The sequence below is a fragment of the Coenobita brevimanus genome, chromosome 27 (genome assembly GCF_032717465.1).
Source record: "Coenobita brevimanus isolate Jiangsu-jjx chromosome 27, ASM3271746v2, whole genome shotgun sequence".
NCBI classification, from domain to species: domain Eukaryota; kingdom Metazoa; phylum Arthropoda; class Malacostraca; order Decapoda; family Coenobitidae; genus Coenobita; species Coenobita brevimanus.
In genome coordinates, this window is record NC_136980.1 from 15,989,227 (window position 1) to 16,003,077 (window position 13,851).

A 13,851-nucleotide genomic window follows, 5' to 3' on the forward strand; every position below is an offset into this window, starting at 1 on the left:
TTACCAGCATTAAATCAAATACTGTACATGGAAGCCATGATCAGTCCATTGTCTGCATGCCTATATGGTTTAGCTACCTCGCCAATTCCGCAGCACACGTCTTGGTGAGTGAAATAACTCCTCCTTTACTGGCAGCATAGCCACTCCAATTGGTAGAGCCAGTTTTCCCATCAATACTTGCAATATTCACTACTGCACCCTTGGAATCCTTCCCATTTTCCAGCAGTGATGTTGCGAAAGTCTGTGTTACCAAGAATGTTCCCTGCGGAGTAAAAGTTGATAATAATATTAGGCATTGTTGCCTGAGTATAAGTATTAATTTCATAATAGTCTGAGCATTTTCTGTTACTTTCTATGTCATGTACTATTAAACACTGCAATGATCGTCACATTTTGGAACTGACCGTCAGGTTGACATCAATATTTTTCTGCCAAGAGTCACCATCAGTCTCTAAGATGGCACCTCTGATGAACACACCGGCACAGTTGACTAGCAGCGAGGGCGGGGCGCCATACTGGGCCTGGGCTGACCTCATGGCGTCCTCCACACTGTTCCTCTCTCTCACGTCCATGGCTACAGCCACGTGCTGCTGTCCACCTGCCAGAGACAGGGGAAAAATACAGTACCTATATTCATTACTAGGAGATATTACACGAATTTCTGTAAATAATAACACCGAAGTCCCGTGTACAAGAAAATTCTCAGGTGCAAATAGCAATTACAGGAAATATTTTGTGCTTCAAGCCACAAAATATGTTTGTGCTGTGAGAAACTTAATAATGAATAAAAAGTTAAATGGACATCACCTGAACGGACCTAAGTGCAAAGTTAGAAAGTTTTACCTCAGGACTGCAAGCGGGTCACAAAAAGGGTTTCATTAGATTATTTACCGTCAAATACACCAGGAAAAATGTCAACCTTCTCCCCAGGCAATAAATAACTGTACCATCCTGCCTTACAAGTGGAGGTGTGGACACGCCGACACCAAAGAAAGCAGAAATGAGCGAGCTGCACCACTTGTGAGACTGGCTGGCCTCCCTGAGATGCTAGTGTTATATTCTGATTGAGCTACTGAGTAAGCAGCCTGATCCACAGCCCTGGGGGAATTATGAGACAGACAGACAGACAGAGATCCACTTATTTTGAGCACTCCTGAGCACATACAGAAGCAGCGTTCCTGGGTTATAAACACTCGTAAGAAAAAAAAAAAATCGTCGAGTCAGCATGGTCAACATTGTCAGCCTGTTCACTGCACCAAACACACCGAGCAATATATAGTTTATAGAAGGAGAATGAAACAAAAGCATTTCATCAGTACTTGGTCTTCACATCCATAACCTTCAGTACAACTATTAGGCCATTTGGCCTGCTTCCGGAGATTTTATATATATATATATATATATATATATATATATATATATATATACAGTATATACAGTATATATATATATATATATATATATATATATATATATATATATATATATATATATATATATATATATATATATATATATATATATATATATATATATATATATATATATATATATATATATATATATATATAATGTTATGGGCATTTTACGAAATTGCTCATTTTGCGAAATGCCCGGTCATTTTGCAAAAACAACCAAAACAGTGATAAATTTGCAAAATGACCGTAAATATCTTGGCATTTTGCATCAATACCAGACCCATGGTCAGTTTGCACGAATGACCTTAAATGTCTGGGCGTACTGCAAAAGGACCACGGTTTTTTATCTTTTTGCAGATTCATCAGTAACATAGTTGGTCAATATTCAATAGGTCTGTGAATGTCAAGCCAATTGTCTCGAACAGAATGAAGTCACGAACCTGCTTAAGCACGTGTACATTCATAACCCATTTACTCCTTGTGTGGAGAAATTCCTGTTGGTAAAAGATGTATCACAGGAGCGGGAAGTAAGTCTGCGGGAAGCAGCTCATGCAGATTCCATGGGACAAGGTCAGGGATTCGCTAAATGCTGCTGCAGTAAGTTATGTAGGACCAGACGCTGTACGTGTTTCAAAAACAAAGTGTTATGTAATGTTAGATGCAAGTGCAGTGCCTCTTCCTCTAACAAGTCTGATAGTGGGTTTTCTGAAAAGGACACACACACACACACACACACACACACACACACACACACACACACACACACACACACACACACACACACACACACACACATGAATATATGTATTTTTAAACACACACACACACACACACACACACACACACACACACACACACATGAATATATGTATTTTTAAACACACACACACACACACACACACACACACATGAATATATGTATTTTTAAACACACACACACACACACACACACACACACACACACACACACACACACACACACACATGAATATATTTATTTTTAAACACACACACACACACACACACACACACACACACACACACACACACACACTCACACATGAATATATGTATTTTAACACACACACACACACGAATATATGTATTTTTAACACACACACACACACACACACACACACACACACAATGCTTAAGGATGTAAGATATTTATTTCTAAATTTTTTGAAGGTTGAATAAACATACTTTTTAATGTTCAATGTATTTTCTAAGATTTAATAAACTTGTCTTTTTATTACGTTCACATCGTTCCACTTACGTTCACTTCAGTTCACCAAGTAGATTACTGATGATTGAGCAAAATAGCCGTTTTTCATTGTCCTATTACATTTTGCATATTGACCAACCAGGTCGCCTATGATTCTGTTAAAAGACCAAAACCCTGGTCTTTTTGCAAAATGCTAAGACATTTAAGGTCAGTTTTTGCAAACTGACCCTGGTTTTGGTCTTTTTGCAAAATGCCTTTATATTTATGGTCAGTTTGCAAACTGATCACGGTTTTGGTTTTGGTCTTTTTGCAAAATGACCGGGCAGTTTGCAAAATGACCAATTTCGCAAAATGACCGTAACATCTATCTATCTATCTATATATATAAGGGAGAGGCGGTGGCTGAATCGGTAGAGGCGGCCTGCAGTCCTAATGGACCCAGGATCGAATCCCGGCTGGGGCAGGGAACAGTTTAAGGATTTTAATTTCCTAAAAAAGCAGACTTTCCTGATCAACCAGTTGACCTGCTGACATGTCGTAAAAATACCCCCGCTAATACCAGTACACCAATCCTGTATGAGACAGCCCTAGCATGTATTCAACATGGATGGTGGGTGTTAGCTCCGAAGTGGTGACATGTGGAGGTGTAAGAGGTCACTGCCCTTCAAAAATAGGCCCTGAAGCCTTTGCCCAGAGTCGGACACGTAATATATATATATATATATATATATATATATATATATATATATATATATATATATATATATATATATATATGTGTGTGTGTGTGTGTGTGTGTGTGTGTGTGTGTGTGTGTGTGCACGCAAATATACAATGACGGACTTTTACTCATCTAACGGCCGTTTGTGATCTTCCAGAATTAATCTTTCATTTTCACATTTGTTGAACAATCACAGACGAAGGTAACTGCATCAGTTTTTTCCTCCATCTGCAGCTTAGTATGGCCCAACTATGATCAGGGTGTTAATTAAGGGGGAAGACAAGAGCTGACATAAACAAATTGTTTGCCATATATATATATATATATATATATATATATATATATATATATATATATATATATATATATATATATATATATATATATATATATATATATATATAAAGACTTCTCTATCAGTTTTTCTATTCCCAAAGCAGGTAAATATTGGTCTGTGAGGTTTGGTACGTCTGCCAACACTCTTGTACTTTGATTCAATGATTTAAATTCAAGAACAATTTATTAGGTGCATGGTACTTGCAGGGGGGGGGGTTACATTCTCCAGGGTTATATCGCAGCTTTTTCCTTTTCTCATATAACTTTTTTTTTTTTTTTCCTCCTTTTCTCTCCCCCAACCCCCTTTTTCATATTGGGGGCTTCCAGGACGCCAGGCGGAAGAAGAGATTGATGTGACAGCCTTCGTCTGTCAATGGCTCAAAAGCTGTGGAAATACCTGGAAACTGTAAGCTGACAAACAGTCTTAAAACAAAACACCATTAATGCACACTTTGCTTATACTGAAAAAATAAAGTTATGTGGTACGGTGCTGAAGAGCTCCATAGCCATACAAAAAGCCATGGGTGGGAAGATGAAGTACTGTACCAATAAACAAGATAAATCAGAGTGCATAGAACTTGCTTTATTATTCATCTATAACGACTGCATGTATTGTTTGATGCAATGAACAGGCCGGGGATGTTTACTATACTGATTTTTTAAAATTTCGAGCTGAGTATGTTGCTACTATTGTCAGTGAAAGAGGAAATGTCACAGATCAATGGTTTAAATTTCGAGCACTTTGTAAAGCCAGAGAAAAAAGTTGTTGATTTGTGACAAATGACTGATTGTCTAATGAACCCATAAACGTAAATGGCGCTGCACCAAACACGGTACTCTAGGTTGTGAGACTGTAAATATTTTGTACAATATTACACACAAATTAGTTGATATTATTTATATTCCTTAGTCTGTGGTTTTGGAATGCTTTAATTCCAAGAACTTGATGGTCTGGCAGCACACACCATGGACTATTCACGAAACAATTCTTGACCCGGGATGTGGGGCTAACACTGTTTAAGATAGTGCATCACAGCTTTACTTTATTTATGAAACTTATACAAATACAAACAATAACATACCTATGTTTGTGAATGTGATTATTTAATGAACTGTTATGTAAATTAGTAGTTGGCATCTCTAGCCATCAGTTAGGGAGACAGATACTGCTGGGGAAACTACACTCTTTTCACGCTAACTTGGCCTAAAAATGTCACTGCCCCTCTAAAATGTTAAGTTGGAACAACACTGTAGATTTACACTGGAATATGTTGCTATTCACGTGGAATTGCTATGGAAAGGACATAAAGGCGTAGCACTGTGAGAGAGAGAGAGAGAGAGAGAGAGAGAGAGAGAGAGAGAGAGAGAGAGAGAGAGAGAATGATTGGGTGAGAGGGTGGGAGGGGAGTGGGTGAGCTTAATGCGTTCACAGCTGTGGTATGAGTCACTCAAAAATTGTGTCCCAGTGCCTGGGAAGTTCAAACATGACCATTTCTTCTCATTTAAGAAAAGTTGTATGTACAATATTAAGTGACGTGAATGTATGTACAGTGTACCTACCACCGACACGTTAATTTACTCTCTCTCCCTCTCTCTCTCTCTCTCTCTCTATTTGTATATATATATATATATATATATATATATATATATATATATATATAATGTGTGTGTGTGCTTGTGTGTGTGTGTGTGTGTGTGTGTGTGTGTTTAATTTTAATTACATTGATACAGATACACTGATTAACAGAGAGAGAGAGAGAGAGAGAGAGAGAGAGTTGTCAGCAGACTGTTGCTTGTGTTGACCATTTTCTCCATAGTATTACACTGAACACAACGGCGCATCATGCAAACATAACTTTACCTCTGGCTAGTCTGTGACGCAATGGACAGGAGAGTGACTCACCAGGCAGGAGTGACTCACCAGGCAGGAGAGTGACTCATCAGGCAGGAGAGTGACTAATCAGGCAGGAGAGTGACTCACCAGGCAGGAGTGACTCATCAGGCAGGAGAGTGACCCACCAGGCAGGAGTGACTCATCAGGCAGGAGAGTGACTCATCAGGCAGGAGAGTGATTCATCAGGCAGGAGAGTGATTCATCAGGCAGAAGAGTAATTCACCAGGCAGAAGAGTGACTCGCCAGGAAGGAGAGTGACTCACCAGGTAGAAGAGTGACTCACCGGGCAGGAGAATGACTCATCAGGCATGGGAGTGACTCACCGGGCAGGAGTGACTCACCAGGCAGAAGAGTGACTCACCAGGCAGGAGAGTGACCCACCAGGCAGGAGAGTGACCCACCGGGCAGGAGAGTGACCCACCGGGCAGGAGAGTGACTCACCGGGCAGGAGAGTGACTCACCGGGCAGGAGAGTGACTCACCGGGCAGGAGAGTGACTCACCAGGCAGGAGAGTGACTCACCAGGCAGGAGAGTGACTCACCGGGCAGGAGAGTGACTCACCAGGCAGGAGAGTGACAGCAGGCAGGAGAGTGACTCACCAGGCAGTAGAATAACTCACCAGGCAAGAGAGTGACTCAAGTGACTCACCAGGCAGGAGAGTGACTGACCAGGCAAGAGAGTGACTCAAGTGGCTTACCAGGCAGGAGAGTGACTCACCAGGCAGGAGAGTGACTCATCAGGCAGGAGAGTGACTCACCAGGCAGGAGAGTGACTCACCAGGCAGGAGAATAACTCACCAGGCAAGAGAGTGACTCATATGACTCACCAGGCAAGAGAGTGACTCAAGTGACTCACCAGGCAAGAGAGTGACTCAAGTGACTCACCAAGCAGGAGAGTGACTCACCAAGCAGGAGAGTGACTCACCAAGCAGGAGAGTGACTCACCAGGCAGGAGAGTGACTCACCAGGCAGGAGAGTGACTCACCAGGCAAGAGAGTGACTCACCGGGCAGGAGAGTGACTCACCAGACAGGAGAGTGACTCAAGTGACTCATCACGCAGGAGAGTGACTCACCGGGCAGTAGAGTGACTCAACAGGCAGGATAGTGACTCACCAGGCAGGAGAGAGACTCACCAGGAAGGAGAGTGACTCACCGGGCAGTAGAGTGACTCACCAGGCAGGAGAGTGACCCACCAGGCAGGAGAGTGACTCACCGGGCAGTAGAGTGACTCATCAGGCAGGAGAGAGACTCACCGGGCAGGAGAGTGACTCACCAGGCAGGAGAGTGACTCATCAGGCAGGAGAGAGACTCACCGGCCAGGAGAGTGACTCCCCGGGCAGTAGAGTGACTCACCAGGCAGGAGAGTGACTCACCAGGCAGGAGAGTGACTCACCAGGCAGGAGAGTGACTCACCGGACAGGAGAGTGACTTATCAGGCAGGAGAGTGACTCACCGGGCAGGAGAGTGACTCACCGGGCAGGAGAGTGACTCACCGGGCAGGAGAGTGACTCACCGGGCAGGAGAGTGACTCACCAGGCAGGAGAGTGACTTACCAGGCAGGAGAGTGACTCACCAGGCAGGACAGTGACTCACCAGGCAGGACAGTGACTCAAGTGACTCACCAGGCAGGACAGTGACTCACCAGGCAGGAGAGTGACTCAAGTGACTCACCAGGCAGGAGAGTGACTCAAGTGACTCACCAGGCAGGAGAGTGAGGGTGTGTTTGGCCGCCTGAAGGTTGATATCAGTGACCACCACTTAGGCGCCCTCCCTGGCCAGCACCTGACAGCATGCACGCCCAATGCCGCTCCCGCCGCCTGAAGTGACAGGCAGTAATCAGTTCACAGTAAAATTTACTCTTTAAATATCTAGCATAATATCTAGTGAGTGCTCTGCTATCTCAGTGAACAATTTTGTCAGTCAGTACCCGGTGCTCTCTCTCTCTCTCTCTCTCTCTCTCTCTCTCTCTCTCTCTCTCAATCAGTCAGTGCTCAGTCCCCTTCGCTTGCTGCACAGTTCTGTCAGTCAGTACTCAGTGCTTCTTGAGAAATACAGTTTTACTGTTGATACTACAGTTTAATGTACAATGGCGGATTGTAATAATTATCACTGCTTTTTTAACAGAACGATTATCAAACTCTCACGCAATATTCTGAGAAGACTCATAAGTTCCAGCGATCGCATCACTGGGTTTTGAATGTCATTGCTCACAGTCCCGGTACTGATGATAAAGTGACTCGGTATTTATTTCTGTAATTGTCCCAGCATCCATATATCACTGCGCTGTTTACAAGCTCCATGAGACCACCTGATACCACAGGACCAGACACACAAGAGCACATTTTCATCCATTCATTCAGATTATTCATTCATCTTCTTCTTACATTCATATAAACTGATTCAAACTGGGCGAGACATTATGTATCAAGGGATTAATCAGTGCTGTATTAAACCTTTCCAATTCGTCTAAGCTGACTGATATCGCCTGGAGGGAGCAAATATAATATTAACAGTATTACATCTCAATGAAAGGATTAGTGATAATACAGAACCGGTGAGCACTTCTCCAATGTGATGGTAACAGGGAGAATAACAGTATGACGGTGTGGTCTGGAGAAATCTTACTGACCAGCATAATTTTACACAACTACACACTGCTTTTTTTTAATATCGCTACATCTGATATTAGTAACAAGCAAGAGAATACCGCTATATAATATGCAGAAGTAATTACTAAGGAAGATGTCACGAATTCTCTCTAGCCACTTCGACTATGACCTATATATGCCAGTCAAGTAGGTGGTGACGAAGAGTTATCACCAAGCAATAAGTGTTATCCTGGACTAGACAGTGTTTTGCCGCCATCACTGTGACTGCCTGTTGCATCTCAAGTATTTGTTCAGCGCCCAGTAACCATCATTGCATTACATTGGCCTCATCAAAGTTTTCATAAGAAAATCTAACCAGCATTACAAATAGTTATCAGATTCTAAAGACGTATATACCATCCGTAGGTGCCATACAGGAGCTAGTTAGTTATGGCGGCAATACCTGGGTTGTTCAGTAACAGTTTGGTTGTTCAGACAACATTTAGCTGTACCCGAGGTCAAAAGAGCAGATACGGTATACCCACCAGTAGCTTTGCTGACTTCATTGGGTGTATGGACGCCAACTAGCGGCTGCCTTTGGATGAAGAGTATTGGAAACTAAATAAAAGATATTCCCAAGGAATTTAACATCATTGCCTCAATGTGTGTGTGTGTGTGTGTGTGTGTGTGAACCATCATTCTACACATCACAAATGACTGCGAGGGCGAAAATGGTGTTGGCTACGTTTTCTGTGTGTTTGTTGGTCGGCTATCTTGCCACCTGTATCGCTTGTTGGAAACTCCTAAAGTCCTGGTGACAGCTGCCCTCCATTCCTAACTGGGCCCCGAGATGTGAGAAGTCACAGCGCTTACGTGCTTTCATAAATAGTTCTTGGGATTCCTCCTGGGTTTAGGGACACTCATAAGGATTTTTGAGTCATCCTTAGGACTTTAGAGCTTTAATAAATACCGGTCCAAAGGTCTAATAACTGAAGATATAAACTGGTACATCTTTTGCTGGTAATTTCATCCTAAAAATATCTGAAACTTTTACAATAAATAATAACAGCTACAAGAAAACTGAGAAGACAATCGGCACATTGTCTGAATATTCATCATCTTCAATCACCCTAAGCTGTATTAAATCCTCTGGCGGTAGCTAGAATAAAATATCAAACGGGCAACATCATTAGCCCCTTCAGTCCGAGTAAGGAATTGATGCTTTGGCGATCTCAAAATTGTACTCAGCTTAAGAGAGTTATCGCTTCGAAGGGTGTGCTGTATCATTCCTTCAGCGTTAGGGCTCTCTCCCAGGTGGAATGAAATCGTGTGGCAACAGCAAGAATACACCACAAACAACTTGTCCTGCAGTGGCGGCTAAGAGACTTGCTGTGTTATCATCTGTACACGACTGACCTGGGCTCGTATTCTCGTTGGCTAAGGGAGATTCCTAACACCTCTAAAGCTTCCTAACACCTCTTCCTTTTGCGACTTATCTTTAAATATGGATGATCACAGGGGTATAGCCAGAAAGTTCACAAAGAGAGGGGCGGGAGAAAGATGTCTATAGATTCTTGAAAAGGTGGTGGGAGGCGATCGGAGCGAGCCTTTGCAGCTGGGGGGTCTGGGGGGGCGCTGTCAGCCCCCTCCCCCAGGAAAATTTTTGAAAATTAAGGACTTTTAGGGGGCTTTCTAAGGCATATAAAGATATGTATTGGATTATTTAGATGATAACTCTTTATACTGAAAATGGCGAAAATGATTTGGCTGAAAAAGAAGCTTTTTTAATGATCTTTATAGAATAAAAGAACAATAATGCATCTGGGAGTACCATGTGCATTTTCCTCGCCTCTGAGAGCATAATAATCTTAGCTAAGTTAGTTGGAGCCTGGAAATGTCAAAATTAATCTGACAAAAGGTGATAACACAAACATTTTATTCTGTTCTAAAGGAAAGCAATATAATATCCAATATTTCACAAATCTCTTGGTACCTCAAGACTCAAGTATCACATAACATATTAAGAACCACTTCCATAGTCCATACATCATCTGTAATTATAAATGTGCCATGCATTGGAATTCTACCTACTTGGTTAAATTAAAAGGGTAAGCCTTTAATCCGTCACGTCCCGAGGTTTTCCGCACCTCCGACATCCCCCAATCCCGAGGTATTTTCGAAATTTTTTTTTTGGCAAAAACCTCCCTTTTTGGTGAGAAACATCCATAATTCATAGAGAAATCGCTCACCTGAGGTTTGAAATACTCGATGCAGGTAGGAGTACCTCCTTACCTGACTGGATTTTCTATCAGGCTGGCTGCAAAGAAAACGAGTTCTATGGGAGGGTAACTATTTCACATCACTCATAAACGGTATTTATTTATTTACTTGGTACGAATTTATATGTAGTATGAGAGTATATTGATTTTCAAGCAGTAATATAGGCATTATAAGCATTGTTCCACTCACTAACTAATCACCGTACCTGACCTTCTTTTGCCACATTACCTGATCATTATTTCTGACTGTTTCTTCTTCTAATGCTATGTAAACTTTGTCCTCCACATTGTCATCGATTGGGGAATCACTCTGGCCCTGAATATCTTTACTGGACAGGTCACTAGTAACAGGTGAATTGCCGAGACAATGGCGTGAGGGGGGGAGGGGGGAGGTTATGCAGTGTAAGGCATTGTCCCTGCTTGGCATCTTGTAGAGGAATAGAGGAAGGTGTTCCGTGTATACGTACGAAAAATCATGCGCGAAAATCGAAAATTGTGCAAATTAGGGACCTTGCAATTGCACGACGTACCAGTACGTTGCCGGGACTGGCAAATGCAAAATGTTGCAACGTACCCATACGTTGACGGGACAGGGCGGGTTAAAATAGGCTAAATTACATAGATTTGTTGAATGTAGAGAGTGAGAGCAGTGTGAGTATAAGTGGTTGGGGAATGGCTGGGAGAAGAAGAGATGAGAGGAGGGAGGGAGAGATCAGTAGTGCGGAAGTAGTGGAAGCAATGAAGAAGATTCAGCTGGGAAAGGCTCCAGGAATTGATGGAGTGTGTGGTGAAATGATTAGGTATGGGGGTGAGATTGTTGTGGAGTGGATATGGAAGTTGTGTAGATTGGCTTGGGAAGAGGGAAGGGTTCCAGAGGACTGGAAATCAGGTATAACTGTTCCTCTGTACAAAGGAAAAGGGGAGAGAGAAGTATGTGGTAACCGTGGGGGTATTTGCCTTCTTAGTGTGACTGGTAAAATATATGGTAAATACTCATTGATAGGGTTAGGCATATGACAGAGGAGCTAGTTGGAGAAGAACAAGGGGGATTTAGGAAGGGAAATGGGTGTGTAGATCAGATATTTGTTCTAAGATGTTTAGTGGAGAAGTATCTAGAGAAGGGAAGGAAAGTGTATGCTGCCTTCATGGACTTGGAGAAAGCTTATGACAGAATAGATAGGCAAGGTATGTGGAAGGTATTAAGAATACGAGTATATGGAGTGGAGGGGAAATTGTTGAGTGCTGTGAAGAGTATGTACGAGGGAGTTAGGGCTACGGTGCGAGTGGATGGTGAGCTGAGTGAGTTCTTTGATCTCAATGTGGGACTGAAACAGAGGTGTGTGATGTCTCCATGGCTGTTTAATATATATATGGATGGGGTTGTAAAGGAGGTGCAAGGTAGGGCAGTGGATGTGGGGCTGGCCCTAATGAATGAGGGTGAGATTTGGAAGCTTCCGGTGTTGCTGTTTGCTGATGATACAGTATTGTTGGGTGAAGACGAATGGGAGTTGCAAGGTTTGGTGAATGAATTTGGGACAGTGTGTAGGAGGAGGAATCTGAAATTTAATGTAAACAAAAGTAAAGTTATGGTGTTTGAGAGGAATGAAGTCACAGAGTGTGCAGTGAGGTTGGATGGTGAGGATATGGAGAATGTGAGTGCATTCAAGTACCTGGGTAGTGTGATGAGTAAGGATGGAACTTTGGGGGATGAAGTACGTGAAAGGGTACAGCAGGGAAGGAAGGTTGTTGGTACACTGAAAGCAGTGATGAGAAATAGGGAGGTGAGTATGGAAGTTAAGAAGTCACTGCATGATGGTATTGTGATCCCTACCCTGACGTATGGAAGCGAGGCGTGGACCTTGCAAGAGGGGAACAAGTCAAGAGTGAGAGCAGTGGAAATGAGCTACTTGAGAGGAGCATGTGGAGTGACGTGGAGGGACAGGTTGACGAATGAAGAAGTGAAGGAACGTTGTGGGGTAGATGTGGATGTAGTTGAGAAGATTAGGAGAAATACACTGAGGTGGTTTGGACATGTGGAGAGAATGGAGATTGAAAGACTGACTAAGAGGGTGTATGTAGGTGAGGTGGAGGGAGGGAGAGGGAGAGGTAGACCGAGGATGAGGTGGAGGGATGGAGTTGAGAGGTATATGAGGGAGGGGGGGTGAGTTGGGGGGAGGGTAGTCAAATGGTGGGTGACAGAGTGACTTGGAGGCGTTTTGTCTGTGGCCACCCTTTGCGGGATTAGGGCGTCGGGCTATAGATAGATAGATAGATAGACATAGACTTGTCTGCTCTTTTTAATTGACTATTCAAAGAAAACAAATATTTTAAACTGTATGAAAACGATCAGCTCCAATGAGTGCTAGAGCTTTGATTGCCTGTGAGCAAAGTAGAAATCAGGTGTGTATATATATATATATATACATATATGTAAGGAAGAAGGAACCAAAGGCAATGAGCCTACAAAACTGTTCCTTCCAAGAGAAAAACAAAATACAAGAGAGAGCCAAATTCAAGATCCATTCATTTCGAGATGCCTGGACACACTGCGTTTGAAAGACTGGAGATATAGGAAGCAGGAAATACAGACAGAGGGAGACAGTTCCAGAGCTGACCTGTTGCAAAAAATGTAGGACTGGGAGTAACGGTTTACTCTTGCATTAGAGAGTTGGACAGAAAAGGGGTGAGAGTTTGCTGCTAGACGGGTGCTACGTGCCCGTCGTAGAGATGGAGGAATGCATGCAGACAGTTCAGAGGAACAGTGACCATTGAAGTAACGAAAGAAAAGAGATAAAGATGCAACAGCGTGGCAAAGAGACAGGGGCTGAAGGGAGTCAGTAAGAGGGGCAGAGTTAATGAGATGAAAAGCCTTTGACTCCTCCCTATTGAGAAGACCTGTATATGGGGAACCTCCCCACACATGAGAGTTGTAATCCACGCAGGGGCGGATAAAACCCCTGTATAGAGTCAACAATTGTGCAGGGGTAAAGAAGGAACGGAGTCGGCTTAGTACACCCAATCTCTTGGAAGCAGATTTACAAGAGATGTAATATGATCTTTCCAAGACAAGTCCCGAGCAAATGAAACCCAAAGCATGTTCAATGATGATCCAGGATTAAGCTGAATATTGTTAAACATTAGTGGGTATACCTGTGGAAGATTTTGTCGGGTTGAGAGGCGAAAAAACTGAGTCTTTGATACATTAAAAACAACCAGATTATATTTGCCCCAGTCAGAGATACGAGTTAAGTCAGACATTAGGTGTGCCATAGCTTCGTCCCTTGTTTGTTGAAGTAACTGCTGAGATGGACGTTGTGGGAATCGAATGGAAAGGTGAAGGGTGGAGTCATCAGAGTATGAGTAGATAGGGTTAGATGTACAGCTTAGAAG

The 13,851-nt window shown here is 42.8% G+C and overlaps 1 pseudogene; it reads right to left on the reverse strand.

Moving 5' to 3' along the window:
- LOC145394470 ((3R)-3-hydroxyacyl-CoA dehydrogenase-like) overlaps positions 1-13,851 on the reverse strand; it is a 54,073-nt pseudogene that overhangs the window by 35,205 nt on the left and 5,017 nt on the right.